This window comes from Acanthochromis polyacanthus, chromosome 11, assembly GCF_021347895.1.
Source record: "Acanthochromis polyacanthus isolate Apoly-LR-REF ecotype Palm Island chromosome 11, KAUST_Apoly_ChrSc, whole genome shotgun sequence".
Classification (NCBI taxonomy): Eukaryota; Metazoa; Chordata; class Actinopteri; family Pomacentridae; genus Acanthochromis; species Acanthochromis polyacanthus.
The window spans coordinates 39,806,016-39,829,635 of record NC_067123.1 but is presented as its reverse complement, the minus strand read 5'-3'; the positions used below and the strand labels follow the sequence as shown (position 1 = coordinate 39,829,635).

General features: G+C 41.2%; 1 protein-coding gene across 1 annotated transcript in view; it reads left to right on the top strand.

Moving 5' to 3' along the window:
* Positions 1-18,366: 18,366 nt before the first annotated feature.
* cacng7a (calcium channel, voltage-dependent, gamma subunit 7a) overlaps positions 18,367-23,620 on the top strand; it is a 45,596-nt gene continuing 40,342 nt past the window's right edge. Inside the window, exon 1 of the mRNA XM_051955251.1 lies at positions 18,367-18,708. The gene's annotated coding sequence lies outside the window, so the exon portion shown is untranslated. The remainder of the gene's footprint in view (positions 18,709-23,620) is intronic.

The following is a 23,620-nucleotide window of genomic DNA, read 5'->3' as shown; positions in this document are numbered from 1 at the left end:
ATTGGTCTGGAGACATACAATACAGTATTGACAGCTCGCACGGCAACAGCAATGCACATGCTGACGCACATTTTTCAAGGACGTCCAGGCCTCACACTGCGTGCACGAGCTGCATGTGACTATATCCATATATCTGACCTTCACTGAACGGCAGTAAACAAAGCATATTATTCATCATGGTGCGTAAAATGACTGTGAGGGAGAAAAAAAATCAAGTGATACTGATTTTTTGATTTTTTTTTTTTTTACTGGTCACCATCAGAGGTTAATAAAAATCATCAAGAGCCACAGTGTTGATGTCACTACAGGGCTAGATGCTAACTCAGACTTCTTTTTCTAATACAGAACTTGATGCAAGAATTTGTGGAGTTTAAAAGATCTCCTTCAATTCAAATCCAGTTTTTCACCCTGCTTACATGTCCATAGGGGTTGTCATAGTTTCTCTGATGTCCGTGATGTGCAAGCGGAGAAGAAACGTCCGTTGACACTGACTTGCTTAATAATAAGTTTATTATAAGAACAGCATCGACAGAGAGACTGTCTGGGAGGATCCTGCCAAATGAATCTCCCTGAACAGCAAACGGAGGTCACTTTTATATGTTTTAAACAAGTGGAACCATGTCACAACACGTGATCTGTATCAGAAGACCTAAAAACAAGAGCCTCATTGATAAACCCTGTTGCGGAATCCATAGGATAATTCCCTAGACACAGGAACTACTAATACAACACGGAGTTCTTTCAGCAAGAAGATACAGTCCATTCATAGAGCACATGCCTAGTAACACATGTCTCAAGTCATATGAATCGCGTCTAACGACACGTCTGGCCTCACAGATCAGATACTACAGGGTTTTTCTGTTTGCTGTTCATACCAGTTTGCACCACGACTGAAACTAGCCCCTTCAAACTGCAGGGTACCAATGGCAGTGTCAAAAAGTTTTCATTTCTAACAAACCCATTTAACCATTCGTGTCAGCCTGGAGGGGTGGGACTTCCAATGAATGAATGAATCAAACTGTATTTATCTTTATGTTTATTTGTATCAGAACAAACCAATACCCCATACCCTTAAACATTATATCATTGATGTGGAACTCAATAAAAACAGGGACTGAAAAACTGAGGAACTAGTCCTGAAAACATTTTATTCCACACATTGCATATTTCAGCAACTTTTTGATCTGTCAGAAAACATGACCATTATAATCTGATTATGGTATTTGCAGGGTTTTCGCTTATATGCTTGTTGATCGTTTCTTAATCGCATTACAATCCATTTTTCACGGTCAGGTATAATCTGCATACGTCGCACCACAGCTCTTTCCTCTTATCGCCCATCTTCTCTCCATCCTCTTCTCGTTATTCCGTTGTTTTCCTGACCGTCCTCTGAAGATGCTGACCTTCCTGTTTGAGACTGTCGAAGCAGCAAAATCACTCCTTTTCTCCTTCGGTCAATCTGCCTCTGTCATCCCTTTCTCCCTTGATCCCGTCTCTCTATCCTGTAGCTTAACCCAGTTCACTTTGTTTGCCAGCTAATAAAGTAGACTTGATGAGCATATGCATTTTATAAAGGAGGATGATACGAAGCTCTTTTCATCCCAAGGACGAGACGGAGTAAGTGTGGAAGATATAATATCAGGACTGGAACATTTTTAAAAAGTTGTCTTTCATAGGCTAGAATAAGAGTCTCTTACTTAATAAGTTCTTGATTTCCTTTTGTTGAGAGATTTTTGCTTCCTCACAAAAAGATAATTTTGTTCTTTCTAGGAGTTGATGTGAAAGAAACTTGTCACTGAAAAGCACATATTTCAAATTACCTGTGTACCATCAAAATACATTCTGTCCATAAATGCAACCTTTAGACACAATATGCACGCTGTTCAAAAGAAGCTTTGAAAACCCTTCTGCAATGATCACAGGATGTCATTTTTGATTGCTTGTCAATCTCAAGAGGGTTAGTGGTGCCTAATGTTAGCCAGTAGGAGCTCAGATGCTACATAAACAAGAAGAAAGGAAAGTGGTGTGCTGATGAAGGAGCAGCTCTTTTTGATCAGGATGAGCAATGACTGATTACCATCATCACCGTACATAAGGGTAATTTAAGAAGTTCTCGTCCTCAGTTGGAAATAAGGGTTTTAACTCTCATTCTGAGGCTTAGCTGTATGCTATGAAGTTTTACATCACTGTCCACAAACGTGAGAGGTGAAAACTTTGAGCTGGCTGCTGTTGCTCCAGGACGTCTGTCTACACAACATAGGAGGCCACGAAATTTTACTCACCGTACCTGGTGCTATCTGTCTTTTATCTGTTTCCCAAACTGAATTCCCACTTGCACCATTTACAGATGGATGATGAGGTCATGCATGCTGTTGAGGAGTATCTAATGACTCAATGTAACCTTCTTCTGCAAAGTGATAGTGAAGCTTGAACATTATTGCTGGACCAAGAGCGTTGAAGTTAAGGAAGACAAAAAATAATGCAAGAACAATTTCCTGGGACATTTTCTGGTGAGACTGAGAACTTTCTGAAGTACCCCATGCTTAGTAAAAGTTCGTGTTTTGCTTTAGAAGACTGGATGACTAGCCTGGCGACACAGTAGATGGAGGAACTGCATGTTGTCAGTCCAGCATTTCACTCAGCCCTGCGTCCTTTCCTTTTCTGATCTCCTATTACAAAAAGGGGTTCTGTTTGTGTAGGGACCAGCAAGCTGCCAATGCGTTGTCTTGCAAACACAAACAGCTTTGAGCAACAAAATCCAGAATCTGTGGGCGTGGAATAACAACCCTAACCTTAAGACTGGCCACAAGATGTCTCCTACTTCACTGAAACGTGGAGGGAAACTTACACTGTAAAACTGTTCTTATATTTGGATGAGACATTTGGGTGTATTCATGACCAGCTCTGTCGAAAACTAAACTGTATCTTCGTGAATCTCTCACAGATGATGTAGAAAAGGCTTCTACTTCAAAGGAGAACCAGAGTCCTCTCAGGACCATTATTCTTAGACTTCAGTGCTGTTTTCACCTAGCCTAGCCGCGCTAGACAACCCACGGCAACGAATTTAATTCTCTGCCAGGGTGGGTCTAGTTACCCTCCATAAGGCTCGAGGCTGGATTCTCCTAAAACTGGCCGGACCAATCACCGTGAAGTGTAGAGTCAGAAGGCGGGCGTAACGAAGTGACGACAGAGGCGCGACGATTCTGACAGAAACAACCGGCGCACAATAAACAGTTATCTTTCGACTCGGCTTTGGCCACAGCCCTTAAAGATTTGAAGCTAAAATTCAACTTGAAAGATAAACAAAGGACGGCACTGAAGTGTTTCATTGAGAAGAAAGACGTATTTGGACTTATGCCGACGGGATATGGCAAATCCTTAATATACCAGTTGGCTCCGCTGGTTGGGAAGCTAATGGGACTTAGCCACAATCCGCCGACGCTCTGGGAACTACGTCAGCCTATTCGTTGTGCTGATTGGTTGTATACCTACCCAATTGCTGCAGAGTGATTTGAAAGACAACCTTTTAGCCCGCCTCCCTCCCTGTTGAGCGGCCCTACACCCTTGTGCCTTCAGAAACATGGGGCTAGCGCGGCTAGGCTAGTTTTCACCTGTTGTTTACTTTCACTTTTCACCAGGTCTTTAGAAAGGTATCGGAAAATATCACACTTGTGTTGACACTTTCACAACTCTACATACATGTTTAAGGCTTAGGGAAGCTTACGCAAAAACTGTCTGGTTAGGTTCAGGAAAACATCATGGTTTGGGTTGAAATTAGATTATTTTACGACATATGTAAAGTTTTTAGTGTTTAAATGAACAGTAGAGAGGTTCATTTTTTATCATTTTAAAGTGCCAAAAGGAAAACATTTGTCATCATCACATTTTCAAAACATAAGCATCACGCTTAAAGGCAGCTTGACAATGACTTTGCAAAAAATCAATATTTTTTGCTGTTCCTCCTTCACCCAAGTCCCTTCGTACATCGTCCTCCCAGTTCGCCTCCATCTGTCAGACAACCTGAGTCATGGCTAATAAACTTAATTAATCTGTCTGTATGTCTTACGTATTCGGTTCATGTTCTCATCTCAGTGTTTTGTTGAACATTTTTCCTTTCCCTTCCCGCTGCTCTTTCTTTCCTCTCCAACTGCTCCTCATCAGCCTCCTCTTGTCCTTGCATCACCCCTGCTTCCTTTCTTTCATATGTTAATCTTTCACTGACTTTCTTCCTCCATTACATTGTCATTCCTTCCTTGCATTCCTCTCCCTAATTTCTTATTAGTCTCCTTATTTGTCTCCTTCCTTCCCTTATTCGCCTCCGTTCTCGTCCTTCCTTTTCCTTTCTATTTCTTCTTTTATCCCCTCTTCCCTTTCACTCCCTCATTGTTTCTTCATCTTTATTTGTTGTCTCTTTCTTCCACCCCTTCATCTCCATCCACTCGTTTTCTACTTCTCCCCACCTGTTTTCCTCCATTTCATCTTTTCCCTTCCCTCTCCTAATCACACCAACACCTCCTTCGCTCACTGTCAGACTTTTCCTCTAATTTAAATGCCATTTCTGTAATCTCTCCCTCCCTGCTCCCTTCCCTCCATCCTTCACCTCCTCCAACCAAATGTTATTTTCCTGGTGGAATTTCGCTGAAATCACCGTTGTCACAGCAACCACATAATGACTTCCAAAGTATTCAAAACAAGCTTTCACAGATGCAGAGGGTGGGGAGGTTCCAGCCAGGTTTACTACCATTTACAATACATCATTCTTCTTCTGCATATGTAGTGTCAGACACCAGCTTCTATTTTTATCTTTGCAATTGAGGAGGGAAGCACGACTCGCTTACTGTGTGTTTCAGTAGAGTTGCTGTGGTGATGTGTATTTTCTCATGCCTCACCTGTGTTCATTATCTCCCAGTAAGTCAGATTAAACATTCAGTAGAAAATGAGTACCATACTTCAACTCTAATCTGAAGAATTTGCGTTTTTAGGCACTAAGTTTTTAATTTTCTTCACTTTGTTGGTCCGCTTTGTGGTGTTGAACCGGTTGCTTACAGTGGATTTGTCAAAGTTCTTAAGCTGGAAAAGCCGACCTGAGACTGAACCAATGGGTAAATGTGCAGTATAATCCCAGCAGTGAGTATAAAAAGGTTAAAAAGATTCAAGAGAGGCTAAGTTGTTTGGTGGTCTGTTATAATCAGCACCTTTCACAGAACACCAGTTCAAAAACATAAAAATGTCATTGGTTAAATGTCCCACATTTTTGCCCCTTGTTGAGAAATTGGCAAAACTCTGACTTGTCCCTAAAATGTGTCTCAGTTTTTCAGCTCAAAAAGCCACAATCATCATTCATTTAACTCCTGGTTTTACCATTATTCCATATGAGCTGTTTTAACGTCTGTAGCTTTAAATGAAGCTCACTGTTTATGCCCCATTCAGGAAGAAGACTCTCTCTGTGTCCGTGATTAACAGCGTGGAGAGGAAGAGATGATCAGGTCAGTCGACACAAACATGAATGAGTGTCACTCAGACTTTCTATGGCCTCTAACTTCCATAGTTTGGTTGTCAGACGACGTTGTAAAATCAGTAGTTGGACTGTATAAAATGCAGCTGATGCGAGCACAGGGAGCAGGAGAGAAGTAAATAGATGTCGAGGATGCATTGAAGCGCAACATGCTATGGGTTCAAGTGGCTTTTAAAGTTTCCCTCAGGTTTACAGTTTCCACAGAGCTCCGACCTGTGAGCACATAATCACAGATAATGGTACAAATGACACCGTTAGCCACACAGCATGCTAACACTAAGAACTTTCCTGCTGTTATGTTGACATTGCCATAATAAATAAAAGCAATCCAGGCTTCAACCTCATCTGGAAGCTGTGGGTAGTGAAGTGGCAGGAGTGTACAAAGCTTGAGCTAGATGACAATTGTTTCCTCAGTTCCTCTATTCTCACAGCTTTTATTTTACACCTCCAAATTTTAAAAAACACACAAAAAATGGAATTTCACGGTATGGGACCTTGAAAGTTCTTGGCCAGCTGTTTACTAACATTCAGGAAACACATGAAGAGAAATTCATAGAATTAAAGGAGGCAGATAAACCAATTTGTACATGATCAGGAACCTTGCTGCCACAAAATCATCTGTTTTTTTGTGTAACAGGTTTGACTGTTCTCATCAAGAGAGCCTTTCAATGAGGCTCTTTAGCAGCACCACATGAAATCCACAGTTGAATGCAGACTTTTCTTAAAGGCTTCTGAGAAACAAAACATAGACTCGACAAGACTTGGGGGGGCTTAACGTAACGACATAAATCACCGTGTTCCACTTGAATACAGTCAGATCACCCAGGGTGCATGTTAATGCCACGTGCAGGCAGTCAAACACATGCACACATAAACACCAATGTAAACGCATGCACACACACACACAAATGGAGAGCAGCATGTATGCAGGCCCATTACATCCTTGCATGAACACATGCAAATATCAACACGCACTTGAGTCATTTGACATTTACGCAGCTTATACAAATGTTAAAGTGGCATTATGGCGCTGTCGTATTTTTGTTTTGCATGTGCCAATTAATTATCTAAGCACCACAAAAGGAAGTCCATAGAATCATGTGGAAGCGGCCTAGAAATGTCAGTGATGCCACATTTGTACACAAATGTTCATAATTACCAGTAATTAGAAGAGTCTTACTCTATTCCTGAGTCTTTTCTCTGTGCCTCTGCAGTGTTATGTTGAAATATTTACCTTTTGTGGCAGAAGCATTCTCATGCTGTTCATATTTGTCCTTTAAATGGTGCATTGCAAGACGGATGAGTGGATATGACATGAAATGCGGTGTATGACTAAATAAATAGACCAGGGAATAAACCAACAGACAGGAGATGATCTAAAAATGACTTAGGCAACAGCATTTTAGATTAGAGCTTAATTGTGTTGTGGACGCCTTAGAATCCACCCGTGCATAATATAATGACTAATGGAAAGTGTGACTAACACAGAGATTAATGATATGTGTGATAATGAAATAAGCATCCAACCAGATATTTTCACAAAATTGAATATTTAACTGAGTGTAAAGACAATTGGTTCTTTTGGTATTTGACCAAAAAGTAACTATTTGCTTAACCCTTACACTCTTTTAAAGCAGTAAAGAAAGAATAAAGCACGCTTTAGATATGAGATATTTGAGCATTTTTAATGAGATCCTTCAAATCAGCATGCAGGACCCTGAAGGAGCTTCCTATCCCTCTTTACAGCGGTGCAAGTCTGCAGTCCATTGATGTAGAAATCCCTCATTTCAGTGTTATTGCTCACATGTGTAGATCAATGTACAGCTAGCTATATATAGCTACGCTAGCGTATTGGATTTCCCTGGCAGCGAGCTAAAAATAGAGTGAGGGGCGAGAAAGAGGGGGCGAGAGGGATCCCAAAGGAATAAGACAAACACAGTAGGATGAAAGGAGGAGCAGAGAGAGGATCTATAAGGACTCTGCTTGCTGTACTTGCTATGCAGCCTTCTTCCTCCCTGTCGACTTTCACTGTTTCTCTTCTTATTAAATCAATTAACAGCTTCACCCCATTTTTCACTAATGGTTTATGTGCAAACCAAACATTCGTAATGACAGCACTGTTTGACACAGTTTTAAAACCTTTTAACAATTAAAAATAAGGGACAGAGTTACTTCTGTGGATCAGTGCCCACTTCTCCCTTCAGCATTTGAGTGCCAGGGGAGTTTTACTTCACTTACTCCACAGTGGAGCTCTTACAGGATGCCTCAGGCAGAAGTAGTAGGTTTCCGTGTCCGCTGGGAGGTTTTTACGAGCTGTGTTAAGCAGAAGCTGGTGTTCACTGCTGATCGAGCTGCTGCTGCTGATGCTGCTGATGCGCACAAGCTTCCAGCCTGCCGGTCGAGGAGCCGTTATCCATCTGAACAGCAGGTTGATTTGGATTCAGAAGTGGTTGCAGGCTCTCCCATTGCCTTTCTTTCACATGAGGCGTTTTGTTTAGCGCTGGCTTTAAGGCGATAAAGCTGCGGCTAATTATTTTTATCAGCAGTTAATCTGCAGATTTTTTTTCATTAATCCATTTAGTGTGTTTGTCAGAAAGTGGAAAAGCTCAACGTTCGAATGATTTGTTTTGTACGACAGTGCAGCCAGGACCAGACTTCGCTCAGAGGCATAACCCACAGTTCATACTGTAACTAAACACAAATACAGCGGATGAACACGCCTGAACAGAACACATAGAAGGCCTGTATCTGTCTGATGTGCCTGTCAGCTATTTACTCACTGCTACATTTTCAGAATCTGGAACTTTCAACATATTTTGCATCTTCTTTAACATGCATCTTCTGAACGTGTATATTCAACTGCACCTTTTACTTAAAGTCATTATATTTCTGCAAATGTTCACCATCAGTTACCCTACTGTCTCGCGTTCTTAAAACATCAAATAGACACTATATCACTGTTTTCATTTTTTACTATTTTTTTTATTTCATTGCTACAGCCCATATGATTGCACCATTTCTCCCATTTTGTGGCAACAACCTCTCATTGTGTTCAGCCTTGTACACCTGTTCTTGCACGCCGACTGACCCCTTCGTCGTCCATGGCTTCAATGTCCCGCCTACCTCTCTCCAGAGCCGACGGCCTCCAATCAAGCCCCACTCCTGGCTTTAAAATAACCGTCAATCCTGCATCCTGTGCAGGCGTGAACTAACCGTGACGTCACCCGTTGGTTTCAATGCCGAGAAAATGAAGCCCGGATTTTGCTACTTCCTGGTCGCCATTTTGGATTTTTTGTAGCCAGTGACGTAAAAAGCGTCATCAAACAGGCTGGACCAGAGAGCAACTAGGGGCAGGACCAGTCAATGGGACTGTCAATCAAATATAGCCACGCCCCCTGGCTCTGCCAACTTTAATGATTTATTTAAAATTCAGTATTGATTTATTTTAAGATCGGCCACCTGATCTCTCATTTTGACCATGAAAACTAACGGGAAAAAATCCTGAGCTGTAGAACATCAGTCTATCAAATTTGATTTTCTCCAAAAATGAATTGGGGTCTATGGAGAAAAAGTTTTTTGGAGCCAACCCTAGTGGACGGCGTGATATTGCAAGTTTTTGACACTTGCAGGTGGGCTTCAGTTTTGGAGCCAGATGCTACGTCCATCTTTATATACAGTCTATGGATCCTGTGGCAGCTTTTATGATGTGTTCAGCTCATCCATGTGTCTCTTGAATGTGTTTTTCTTTCGTAAAGGATCTAGCTGAGACGCAGGTTTCATTTTGAGGAAGGAGGGCTTCGTTAGGGACAAAATGACAGTTAAAACCTTTTCTGTTAGTAAATCCTTGAGAGCGATGCTTCTTTTGTTTTTCTGTTTGGTTAGTGTAGTTACATTTTGTTTGCGAGTAGTTTAGATATACTCAAGCTTCAAGAAGAAGAAGTCCTCTTTTGGTTCTGTTTGTTTATTTTATTAAGTGGCACCCTTTGCCATCCATCACCTCGGTTCATTCTGGCCAAACAGCGTCCATCTGCTGTTCTTATTATCTTCTAGCTCATTCTAGGTTTTATATCTGCACATATGTTACTTTACTTTAAAAAACTGCATTGATTGGACTGCTGTATAATCTGTACTCTTTTATATGTGCAGTCCTTGTTTGTTGTGTTCTGATATGGTGACATGGCTGGACAAGAAACAAACTTGGAAGATGGAACAAACTACATATTGTCTGAAATATCATCTTCACTCGCTCCACTGCCCACAGAAATGGATCTGTACAGACAATCTAATTTTAGTGCCGTTCCGTTCCCCGCACCGTGTTTGGAGCCTTCACATGTTCAATGATGTCACTTCACATGTAAGGGTTCAAGGCTGAGGGGGAACATTGGGGCTTCTGTTTGTGCCTGGCCTACGGGTCTTTGAACTGAACCGTGTTGTGAATTCACAAATAAGTGTATGTGAACTCTGAGAAATGTGGTGGTTGGATGCTGGAGAAAAGATGAGAACAAAGAAACCAAATGGAACTCACAGAAATAGCCTCTATTGGGGGTTGAAGGAGCGTTGGGCCCAGGTGCTCCCAGTTCCACTAGACGGACAGACACAGCTACCAATTTACTGCAAGACAGCGAGGGAAAAACAAGCAGATACACTTGAAGCAGGCCAGAGAGGATTGCATTGTGTTTTAGATGTGGCATCTCCTGAGAAAAGGGATTTGTGAATGTGCAGGTCAGAAACTAGTTCCAAAAAGTTTAGTACATCAATGAGCATTTCCTAATGTCTGAGTAAATTACAGGTTCAGATTAAAAAGCACTTAAATACAACACATATTTGCTTTCAGATAAAACAAAAAAGACAGTCAAGATATGGATTTTACACTCAAATATCCTTTTAAATTTGATCACCAGACACGTATTAGCAATTAAACCAATACCTGTCTTCACCATCCTGCCTCACTACTTCCTAAAATGCTGATGTTTTAAATCACTCATGTTACATTTCAGTTTTTCTTAGGATTAAATCGGGGACATATTGATTCCGAATAGCCCTTTAAAGATTTCCACACTGAACCGCCCCTCCTGAACTCTACCCTTTTGTATAATTATTGATTATACCTTTGTCTTTTAAAAGAGACTTCTGCCTCTCTGATGGGATATTAGTATTGATCCGGTGGTATTTACTGTTTCTCTCAGTGGAAACCTTTTCTTTAACTGTACAACACAAAGCCTCAGGAGGCATTTTACATTACGGACGCTTTCACTCCGGTGATGAAACTGGAAAAACAAGTCTAAAGTGTGGATAAGTGCTACGATTTTCAAGCCGTCAGTGACCGTTAGTGGTGTTTTGGGAAACAACGGAATATGCAGTAGAGTCACATTTTCTTTAGAAATCCCAATAGATTTGAAACTATTGCACAATAAAATGCATGCCAGAGGCTAAATAATTCTCTTTATCCCCCTTTCATGCCTGAATCTTGCACTGTTTCCATCTACGAGTAAATAAAGGCAGTGAACACATTCCTCCGTCTGCTGTTCATCAGCACTGCAGCAGCCTTTGGTCCTGAACATTTTGAACTTTCAGCCACATAAAGATACTATCAATTGATTCACAGCTTCACTGTATATTGGTTGTATAGACGCTGGAAGAAATGCGCCTCCAGAAACAACAAGGAAGGAATAAAACTGAACACAGCTTGAGGACAACGCTATTTGTTCGTACTTTAGACCCCAACTTTCCAGCAGTTGCTTCTCACTTCAATTTCAGTCCCCCAGTTTGCAGAATTGCTTGCAGACAGCTCTTCACGAGGACTAAATGTGAGTTATTTTCTACACAGATACTTTGAAGCAGCTGTGAAGAAAAGTGCAGCAAAGTCTGACTGCTGCATCCGTAGTTATTTTTTCCCTGATCTGTGCAGCAGCAGAAGGCAGTTTGACTCAGGACCAGTTGGCCTGACTCTGGAATAACCGGTTAACTAGGCCATGTGCTCCCTCGCTATTACTATGTTTGTGATTATGAGTCACGTATTTCACCATAAATGGCAGAAGGTTCCTCAACTCTCTGCTGTTCTGGAGTCTAATAGAAGAATTAGTGCTGGGAAGCCAAGTTTCACTTTAAGTAATCAGTCACAGGAAGATACCCTCACCCAACATTAGTTTTTTTTTTCTCATTTTGGCGTTGAGTTTTAAATGAATTTAATTTATTTTGTCTAACTACAGACCACTGTGTATAATAATCAGAATTTGTCACTTGTGACGTCAAAGGAAAGATCGCCAGTTTGGAAAAGAAACAAAATCTGATTCTGGCCATTGGAGGGGAGGATGGAGGCATAAACCAGACTTTCTCCCAGAGAACCAGGATTTATGATAGACAAGACACAATCAGTCTCAGACTTTATTCTTTATTGTTTATTTGCTTCCTGGTAAGACTGAGGAAATGTCACACTTTGCTAAAGGCTTGGCTGACGTCAAGGACCTAAATTACCTGGTTAAGGTTAGAAATAATGTCATGATTAGGGTTAAAACTACAACACTTTTGACTGTATATTTGAATCTTCTCCATTTTCTGGGTTGGCACTGTCTTTTCTATGACTGATTGGCCGAAAAGGGGAAATACTGAAGCACTAACATAACTGACAAAGACACATTGACAAGAAACATACTCGTGACACATCACAAATGACGAAACACGGCTAAAAATAAACGACACTGTAGCTTCCTTAGGGAAATGAAAAAGCTAAACAGGCCATTTGTGGGCTCATTTCTGTGGATATTAGCCCCCCTTACAGAGTGAAGCCACCAACTGTCAAAAATGTTTTCCACATGTCTTCATGGCAGAGCTGCCAGCCTGCTTTAGCTTTCAAATTACCACACGTGAAGTTGACAGGGTTGGTTCCTGGGGTTTGTTACATGTGAAACCCTGGACGTCTGAATATGTGTCAACAGAACACCACAGTCTGGATTTTCACCAAAGGGAGTCTTCAGCTTCCTCAAGGTGACCAAAATGACACTTTTGGCAAAGGAGAATCAACCAGAGTATCAATATTACAGTGATGACAAGCAGTCTTATGTTTTCTAAAGGGACCCCAGTGTGTAAATGCAATTAAATCGGGCCTCTAACGTGATATTGCAGCAATCATCCCTGAAAATAAATGGCAATCTTTACAGAAATTTTTCTGTTTGTTTGCTGGCACAAGTGCAAAGATACCAACAAATTACTGGTGAAAAAACACTTTTACTACATGCATCACTTTCCACATAGCCTGAGCCGTGTAGACGATAAAACACTTTCCCCTCCAGCTCACAAACATTTCCAGCCCAGGATAAGAAGTTTAGAATTTTCTCCTGGGGATGGGACTTATGGAGGCAGATTGCTCGGCCTGTAAAGCTGAAAGATGAGAGCCCACCTGAGGTAGGGGACAGACGACCCATTTTGAGGCTGAACTCGTGTTTTTTCCTTTTTTTTTTCTGAAGGCAGATCCTATTGAAACATGTGAGAATGTAGGCCAGCGACTGTGAAGAGTCAACATGTAGTGAAGGATGTGATTACCATCGACTCTGTACCCCACAGAGACCACATGGCAGATGTCACATCGCATCAGGCTCTTGCTGCACTTGAAAGGATGGTGATATATAGACCCGGGCATGCACATTTTAAAAGACGCCATAGATCTTTCCTCATGGTGCTTCCCACTGCAACTGGGTGTCATCCTATCTCTGCATATGTTCATTATTTATCAATGTCTGACCTTTGAGTGAAGTAAAATCCTGCATATTCTTGGCCTATTGATGGTCTCTATTTCAAATTAATGTAGACACCTGAGTATATATGTCTACATTGGATGATTCCACACTTCAGAGCGTGTCCTTTACCGACCATGAGAGACAGATGGGATTTGGAGGTTGGGTTGGTGGATGGTTGGAAAGAAAATATGATTTGATGTTTGCATTTTGTCACCAACCATTTATTATTATTTAAGATTATTCTAATCTTTCGTTCCCGTCGGATAACTGTGAAAAGACCTTAACCACAGCTGTCCTGCTGACATTTAGTTTTGTTTTTTCAGCTCAGTTTATTGAGATTTACAATAAAAGTTCTGAAAATAATGCAATATTATGGGGCTGCATGCAGTTCCTATTAAAAGCATTTCTAAGTATTCAGAGGATGCTGAAGATGCTGGTGGCCCTGCAGGAGGGGGCGCTGTGACGTCACGGGTGACGATCCTTGAGGTGGATGGCTCAGGTGAGAATGCCGGAAGTGTAGGAGGCTCGGAGTTTGCTACGGCTGGAGAGGACGCCAAAATCCGCAGAAGCAACTTTCTTTTGTTGTGCTTCTCAGCGCGTTCTGCAGACTTCAACGATCCGGTCTCTCCGTGTGGTTTTGGAGGATTCCCGTGAAGACGCGCGCCGCGTGCGTCATGGAGAGCTGTCCAGAGGTGGATGTGACGGCTGAAAGTAGTCGGACCTCGTTTGTTGAGCGTGGAGATCGAGGAATGCGCATCATGGAGGGCTGGCGGCTTTGGAGAGAAGTTTTACTGGGGGAATATTATGACTTGCGTCGGATGGATTGATCAGCGGTTCCATGGTGAGTAGGCTCTTACTTAATGCTTGTCTGTTGTACAAATAAGGCGATGATGGTATGATGTGCGGTCTGTTGTTGAGAAAGGGACACCAACGATGTTAGATTGATTAGCTGAGTAGAAGTAGGCCTGTCAGGTGAAAGTGTGTGAATGAGGACCGCTAGAAATGAGTTGTGTAAGTGCAGACCTTCTACCATTTCTTTTTTATCTCTGGGCCTACTGCTCTGAAGCACCCCCACACCATGATGCTGCCACCACCATGCTTTGCTGTGTGGGTGGTGTGTTTATGATGATGTGCAGTGTTTGGTGCCATCAGACCAAATCATTTTCTTCTCATGGACTTAAGAGTCTCCCATATGCCTTCTGGTGAACTCTGGTTGAATTTGATAAGCATTTTTTTCAACGATGTCTCTTTCGTTAACAGGCAACATTTGCTGTAGTATGCACAGTCTCTGGTAACTCCTTCTGATGAGTCATAGGTGTCTTGGTGGCCACAATGATCTATTGAACTATACTGCAGGAGACATTTAGTGACTTGCAATGTTGCTTCATGTGAATTCTCTTTTACTAATTGTGTACGTTCTGGCACAAGTAGGCTGCATCTGAGTAGAATTAAGTGAGTCGCTTTAAAGGGGGTGAGCACTTTTGAAATCAGCTGTTTCATTCAAAATGAAAATCTGTTGATGTATATTCCCAATTCTAAAAAAAAAAGGCCAAATTAAATTGACCAACATTTAGTGTTGAAAAGCTATGAGAGAAGAATATTTCCACGTGCTGTGAATACTGTTTATAGGCGCTGTATAAATAGCTCGCTGCTTCGGGCACATCTCGTGTGTCGTGTCTGTGCGTTGTAGCCGTTTTGCGTGCCATCATCATCATCATGGTGTTAAGATAACATGTGAAATGGTGAAGGTTAGGTGTTGTAAAAATGCCTGGCTGTTGGAAAACCATAAAGTCCCACCCAGCATCATTCTCATCTCATCAACATTTGGTCACTGCTAGGTGGAAATCTGATCTTTATGTTAATACTCAATATCAAAATCAAGCATTAGCCACCTTCTTTTTTTTTTTTTTTTTTTTACATTCAGATAGAACTTGATTATTTGTCTGCTCTGCAATCAGCCAATCAAACTTCAGAATGTTTCTTATGTAACCATGCACATTTACTAGTTGGTTCAAAACCCTCTGACTTGTGTAATTTTTTTACTTAAAGAATTCAGAAGGCTGAGACGTTTCCTTTGTGGCGTTTATTCTGGTAAATGTAAGAAAACCTCAGGCCTCTCAGGAACTGGCAGTGAATTCACACAATTATACAATATTAAAACAAGCTAATAAAACACAGTATGTATCTGGTAAATGTAAGAAAAACCTCTGATAAGTGGACTCAGGCACACTAAAAAGGGAGCAGCACGTTCATTAGGCTAATGCTAGCTAGGTAGCTAGCTCATGCCTCCTCAAATACATATTTAAGCAAACAAAAACATTAAATATAACAACACACTTCAGTCAACATCTGGATAGATCATAGTGTACATACACTCATGAAATAAACAAGAGGACATCAAGAAAACAGCCATTTATGAGCCCCTGCTGTGCTCCACAAACTACCTCATGCACCCTTTTAAGTACTGACAGTGTGGCACCAACACCGGTAACACACTACAGCTCCAGAGAGGGCGCTATTGAGCCAACAGCAATAAATGAAAACCAAATTACAGCAAGTGGAATTACTGTTACACTTAAATTGTCAAGAACAAACAATCGGCCAGTCATGTATCTTTGGGTGCAAACAGAAGGCCCCTGTATGTGTTTGTGTGCGATTGGTTAGTGCTGGCAGGTGGGACGAATCCCCATGCTGCCCACACATGTACTCATGTATTTACACTCACACACGCACACAGAGTGAGTCACAGGGCAAAGCAGCCCACTGTATCAGTCTGTGGGTCGCCAGGGGCTGATGGGGCCACTCAACCATGAAAGAGGGGTATGGAGGCGTAACAAGCACACAGCCAAACACACAATATCACATGCAGGAGGACGGGGAGACACATGCACACGGTTCCTTTTTTTCATATGTGACCTCCTGCTCACTCTTTCCTTCTCGCTGTCTTTCTTGAAACATGAGACTGGATTGACTTTTCCAGAAAAATGACCACTGCTACCACCTTCCCTCAACATTAATCAAGGATTTTAGTTGTCTAACATTCAACAGCACCAAGGATATTGTTCCCAAACCTCCTTGTGTTTCTATATACCCAGTGGTGCACACCAACCCTCTCCATCTTGACACTAGAGTTGACATAAACTGTTAGAAATAGCTTTTTTTTAACGATTATCCATTCTGGTCAGTCTGAGACACTACTGCTGTTTTCCAGCCAGCTTCAAGTTTCTTGCAGTATTCAGTTCAGAAACTCAGTTGAAAGAAAACCGAAAATGAATTTCTGAACGGCGAAGGCTGTGGAGGCTTTAAACTGAACGTCTTCTTAATATTCCTTGTATGCTTTAACTTTCCGCATAGTATTACCAGACAAATTTGCAATTAGTGCACTTGTAATTAATCCAGCTTTGGTACAGCGCTCCCTCCCTCCCCGTTCTCCTCTTCACTCGTTTTCTCTTCCTTTCAAAGCTCAGCAGGCAGAACCGCAGCCATTATTCTGAGAACTTCCAATCTAATTTTATTTATATAGCGCCAGTTCATAATGTGAGTCATCTGAGGGCACTTTACATAGAAAGGTGAAAATGCTACAATATTATATTATATAGAAAACCCCAACAAGTTAAACTATTCACCTTTGTACACTTTGGCAACAGAAGGTAGGAAGAAACTCAGTTTTTACAGGGGAAACTTGCATCAGAACCAGGCTAATGGAGGGCGACTGTCTGCCTCAACTGGTCGGGGTGAGGATGAGAGACTTCTTTATGATGACTTCGCCAGTAAAAAATAGACTTTAAAGTAGACTTAAAGTCCCTGCAATTCCCTTTTGAGCATCCCTTTGGCAACAGAGGGAAGAAAGAAGCTAAATTTACACAGGTTAAATTTGCATCAGAACCAGGCACAGACAATGGCGACTGTCTGCCTCGACTGGTCAGGGTGAGGATAGGGGACTTCTTTAGAATGACTTCACCAGTAAAAAGTAGACTTAAAATCCCTTAAATTGTCTTTTGAGCATCCCTTTGGCAATAGAGGGAAGGAAGAAACCCAGTTTTTACTGGTGAAACTTGCATCAGATCCAGGCTCAGACAGAGTGACTGTCTGCCTCGACTGGTCGGGGTGAGGTTGTTGGACTTCAATATAATGACTTTACCAGTAAAAAGTAGACTGAAAGTTCCTGAAATTCCCTTTTAAGCAGCAATTTGGTACTAGAGGGAAGAAAGAAGATTTTTGCAGGTGAAACTGTCTGCATGGCAACTGTCTGCTTTGACTCGTCAGGGTGAGGATGAGGAGCTTTTATTATGATGACTTCACCAGTCAAAAGTAGACTTTAGAGAAGATTTGAAGCCCCTTAAATTTCAGATGACTCGCAATTATTCCACCATAGCAGTCCTAAACTCCCAGCTCCTATCCTGAAGCAGAAACACCTTAATGAACAGCTCATATTGTAGACTTTTTCGCTCCAGTTTGTTGCTAATTGCCATCAGAATAAAGTTTTCTAAGTTGAGCCACAAAGAGACATGCTGAGAGGTTTTGATGATTAATTAGTTACACAATACTCATTTGGCTGCACCTTCAAATCAGTCATGATGTTGCAAACTGATGACAATTATTAAACTTCCCGGTGTGGCTCGGCTTCTCATCTCATAATAAACCCAACATTATTTACATCTTTTACCTTATATTACATCACCTTTTTAATGAGCAGACTGGTTGCTGTCACATCATTACAACTAAACAGTTTAAATTCTGTTTTTTTTAACTTGCACACACACAGAAATGTGTAAACATCACGACAAGTTTTGACTTTGAAATCTTCCTTTCATTCCCGGCTCCTGGAGATTATTTCCACCCTTGTCAATCTTTTGACTGCTCAGTTATTATGCAGAGAAGATGAATGCAGCTCACGCCACAGATACTGTTTGGCTGTTTTGTTCATTAATGACTTACACGACGCTAATTGTTGCTGTATGTTTGAATCAGTCATGCTGTCACTGAGCATGATGTGTCCTCAATTTTCCAAGCCTCCTATGTGCCATGCTGCCTTTTTGCGCGTGCACGCCTCCTTCTCCCCTCCAGCCTACATCACTGTAACCCCACCACCACCACCACCTCCCCCCCTCTCCTTCACACACACCACACCAGTCCCACCTCCCTCTGTACCCAAACTACAGTGAAGCCAATTCAAGCGATTCTCCGCAGTGCTGAAAGAGCAGAGTGAAGTAAAGAAGGAGAAGCAGCAGCAGCAGCAGGAGGAGGAGGAGGAGTGAGGAAGAGAAAGAAGAGGGGGAGAAGCAAAGGAGAAGAGGGGAGGTTCGGGGAAACACGAGAAAGAGAGAGAGTCTGTGTAGAGTAAGCAGCAGAGAGAGAGAGAGGCAGATCAGGGGGGAAACTGCAAAATTTGGTGTCCAGGCTTCCCAGTTGCGCACAGATCTCAGCTGCACCGTTCCGACCAGCTCTCCGCTCTGCAGGGTGAGTAGCTTCTGCTGCTGCTGGCTTTTATTTTTGAACTGCGTCTCATTCCACCCATCTCATCTCTGTGTCTTTTTTTCCTTTCCTCCCTGCTTCCATCTGTTTTAAAGCCACTCGCGCTCTTTGGGGGGCTGCTTGAGGGGCGAGCTGCTCCGCGTCTTTGGCTCTGCGCTCGTCAGGACTTCTGTGTCGGGGGATGATGCTCACGCATGTGACCGTGTCATGGCATCACATTTTTTTTAAAAATTTAATTTCTGCCTCCCCCGGTTTCCCCTCCTATAAGCCAGCGATGTTGTTGTATAAGAGAGGAGTCCTCCTGCTCACCTCGGGGTTTTTTTAGGGGGAAGAGAAAGATGTGCGCTGTTTTTATTTGTATTGATTTATTTTCTAATTTTTGGGCTGACAGCTGCTGGTGAGTGTGTCTGCTCGGCTCCGCTGCTCCTGTTAGTGGAGGGGGGTGTACTGTACGCTGATTAGTGTGGTGCATTTGGAAGCAGCGCGCCGTTTGCACTGTACAGTCTGGAGAACAGCGCAGGAAAAACCGCTCCGCTCCCAGAGGCGCGTAGAGGAGGAGGAGGAGAAGGGAGGGTGGGAGGGTGAGGCAAAGTGTGTGAGGATGATGTGATTGTGTCACTTTGTGTGTGTGTGTGTGCTGGAGTGAGGCGATCGTGTGTGTTTGTGCTCTCAAAACTCTTGGCTCGTTCTTGGGGAACCCATCCTGTGATTCTGTTCCAACAGACTGCAGCACTTCTTATTCTCTCTCTCTCTCTACATGCATATGCATAATAAGATGAAGAGCAGAAACAGGAGTGAGAGGGACGAAGGGAAGCGTCTTGGGTTTTTCCCCTCTTCATCCATCCCCAGTCTGCATCTGCAGAGATGTTCCTCCTCAATGAATGTAAAAAAAATCTTTGAACACTGTACTGTGAATTTTTTACACATTTTTCCCCAATTTTGTGAAATTACAGAAAGTAACATGACAGAGGAAACTATTAATTTAAATGGTAAATTAAAAAAAGAGGCCAAAACTGTATTCCACTTCAAAAATCTGCATTTTTACAAGCCATGATTTGTCCTTTTTACACAATTTGACTACAGCTGAGTGCATGTATTCTTTATGCTGCTGCGGATTCAGATGCACTAATATTAATATGCTGCTTTATTTGACTGCTGCACTTTTAAGTTATTCAGTTATTTAATAGTTTATACTATTTCTGTTTGACTATACATCTTAGGCTGTATGATGCAAACAATGTTTTATTACATTTTTATATTTAATGACAATATGGCGTCTGTCTATTTATCTAAAATTCCATCTTTTCTACTGTACTATCAGCAATAACTGTAGTTATCTTGCAGTCATTTGCTGTTATTTGAAAGAAAAATTACATATTCTGAGGACTGAAAAATGTAAAATATTTTTTTTAAAATTCAAACAAAGTTTAATCTAATTTTAATTGAATAAACATCCCAAAACTGTCAATAATGTACATATCAAATATATATATATGCTGTATATATATATATATATATATATATATATTTACAAATGTTAATTTATTATTTTGCAACTTAAAACTACACCTTTTTACTGTTTGTAAGTCATTCAAAAGGCATGTAATTTTACATATATTTAGTTATTTTTTATGCTTTTCACAGTTTTTGAACATTACAGTATTGGGTTTTTTTTTGCGTATTTTTCTGGCATTCCTGCTGCCAGATTTTCATGTTCTTTTTTTTTTTTTTTTAGAACATTATTGCCATATAACAGGGCAATTACATAAAAAAAAGCATTAACATTGTCCTGAGACTGGGCATCATACCAAATACAAAATGAAAAAAAAAAAAAAAAATGCAGGCATAGGTTTGAGTCCTACTCCAGGAATTCTATTATTGGCCCCCACTTCCTCTCAAAAACAGGGGATTTTATTTGCAGTTGTGCTGTCAGCTGTTCCATCAAGAAAACTTCTCTAGTTTTTTGTGTCCATTGTGTAATTGTCGGTGGCTCAGGTTTCAACCTGCATATTATCATTTTTCTTGCAGTCATTAACATTAAATGCAGAAGATATTCTTGGTCATGAGAGAGAGACTGTCCGGAGAGATGTCCGGTATAAAAATACTAAAGGGTCCCAAGAATTTCACGTTCTTTTAATGGATTTTTTACAGTGTGCAATCTGTACCATTAAAATCAACTAAAAATGTAATTATTTGATGGATACTTGCCGTTATTTTAACAGTTTTTATAGTTATTTACTTTTTCAGCATTGCAACATTTTCACTACGTTTTTTCTGTCACTCTTGCTGATTTTATTTTATTTTATTTTTTTTACAGTGCGCCAAAGAATAATGGGCTGTCAGGTGACTTGAAACTATAATATCACTATTGTTTAGAACATATTAAATAGTTGAATAGATGCTTACAGTTCTTCTCAGATTCCTACTAGAAAGGAATGATTCAGCCTTTAGATGGTGTGTCAGAGCTCTGCAGTGCGTTCATGTTCTGGACGATGGAGGCTTGTCATGGAAAGTCCCTGTGATTAGAAAGCTTTCAAACCATGAAACATTTACGATGGCGTTAATTAGCATGTTAAGTCACCTCATGGGTGGAAAGCAGTGAGAGCTGGCGATGAGGGAATTAAATAAAGTGGGAATTTTTAAGACTAGCATTAAATTTGGTGTAGTTTTAGAGACATGTTTGAGTGTACAGTATGTCCTAAAAGACATTTCTGTCTTGTGCATGTGATGAATCATATTTACTTCTGAGCACAAATGATCCATGAATTGAACTGTGTGGAGTAACTTCTAAGACATTTTAAGCCATAAAGGGATTATCTTCCTGAAAGAAAAATCTAAATATGTAACTTTGATGCATGAAGATTATTTTTTTAATGGTTTAATCAGTGACCAGAGAGAAAGCAGAACTTGTGGCGACAGTCCAGCGTTTGAATACGCGGGGATATCTGGACAAACTACAAAGATTAACAAAAATGGAGACCCGAGGACGGTGACACCCTGAACACTAAAACATGTTCAGAAAGACCAACTGAAAGGCTGCGTTTAATATCTGTTCTTAACCATCAAAAATGAAGGGCTTCTCAGTGCTGCTGCCATTTTGTAACCGATTTCAAACAATGCAGCAGAACAGGAGGGAGGGAACACAGACACCAGTTCTGCTTTTTGAATGGAAAATGAGTTCCTTTCATGTGGTGCTGGTGATGTGATGCCAGCCAGGATCCCTGTACAGCGGCTATAAAGGTCAGATATGTGGTTTACTCTACTGCAGCAGTGTCCAGATGTGTAAAGTGGTTGTATAACGTGTGAGGTATCATCATCATCTGGCATGTTGCCCTCTGAGGCGAGCAGAAATGAATCACACACTAAGTTGAGCCGTTGAAGTGTCTGATTGATGATGTGAGTCCCGGACAGCGGCAGGGTCAGAGCTTCCACGGAGGTTACTGTAAAGTGTTTCGGATACGTTAGTCCAATAAAGAGATAACACATCTCTGGTGCCACTGCGGGACCTCAAGACCCCACATGTCGGGTTTTATAGCACATTCAGCTGCAGGATGAGTTGAAAATGAGTCACAGTTTGACCAGATCCTGTCGAGGTTAAGGAGAACTTACAAACCAATTAAAAATATTTAACTCTGAGTTATTTAAGCACGATTCTAGTCTGCTAATTAGATTTACCACTGAAAAAATAAAATTATTCTAGATTCAGCTGTAGGAATCTCTGTTGAATCCAACTTTAAATTCTAAAAAAACAGAGAGTGAACTGACCAAAATTAAGAATAAACCAAACAGGGCAATTTGTGGTTGGAAAAAGAAGCCAAAAACTGCAGTTCCACGAATGTCCACTAGATGCCGGCTCTAAAAGTGAGTCCCTCCCCATAGACCTCAGTGTTAAATGTCCAACTTTACAGTAGAAGTAAACATGTTTACAGCCTGGCACAAGAGTGCTGCTGTAGTCTCTAAAGCTAACTTCTCTATTTATAACAGCTGTAAGGTGGGTGAATTTTTATACAACTCATTTGGATAAATTGGATTGAGGCTTAAACTTATGCATAATTAAGGGCGTGGCCACTTCGTGTGAGAGGTGACTCCCTTCATAAGACAGTCCACAACTCATTCACTCCACCTGTTTGCTAAGTTCTGCATTAGCCAACAGTTAGGATACAGTCCGTACACAAATAATGCATAATAGATCATATAAAATGGTATTATATCGTGGCATTAATATATTTGTCTTGTTCTTAACTCTCAAAGTTAAGAGTTGTATCCTGACGATAACAATGGAATAACGAAATGGAGACATTGCTCAAAATTTCAGTTTTATGGTGTATTTCTGGTGCAGCAGCCAATCAGAGGCAGCCTTCGGGGAATCATAGGAGCCATGCAGAGATGTTTGTTCACAGTGTTGGATATTATGTGTTATCTATCGTAATATGCAGCAAATTCGACTGAGAACAAACCAAAACAAATCCAAGGAAAAAAGTACTAATTTCTGTTTTTGTCACATACACCCCCTTGTGGCTGCTTTAATAATGACAAATAAATGACAAACCTATAGGACGACTGAGGTAGGTGGAGTCTGCTTTGGGATCCCATCTCCTGCTATCTTGAGTCATTTAATTGTGCTGGAACCATGTTTTGTCGTTCCCTGAACCTAATCCAACCTGAAGCACACATCGCTCTGACAGACTCATGCGTCAAAGCAAACGACCTGTCTGGCTGTGATTTTGAAGGACTCGCTAAAATTAGAGGTCAAGAACCCTCGAGACACACCGGTTCCTACAAAAGGGCTTTTATTCAGAGAGGCCACACATAGAGGTGGGGCAGAAAGCCAGCTGTCATCACGCAGCTGTGATTTCTGTGTGTCTCTGCACAATCGACTCTTAAAAAATGTGAATAA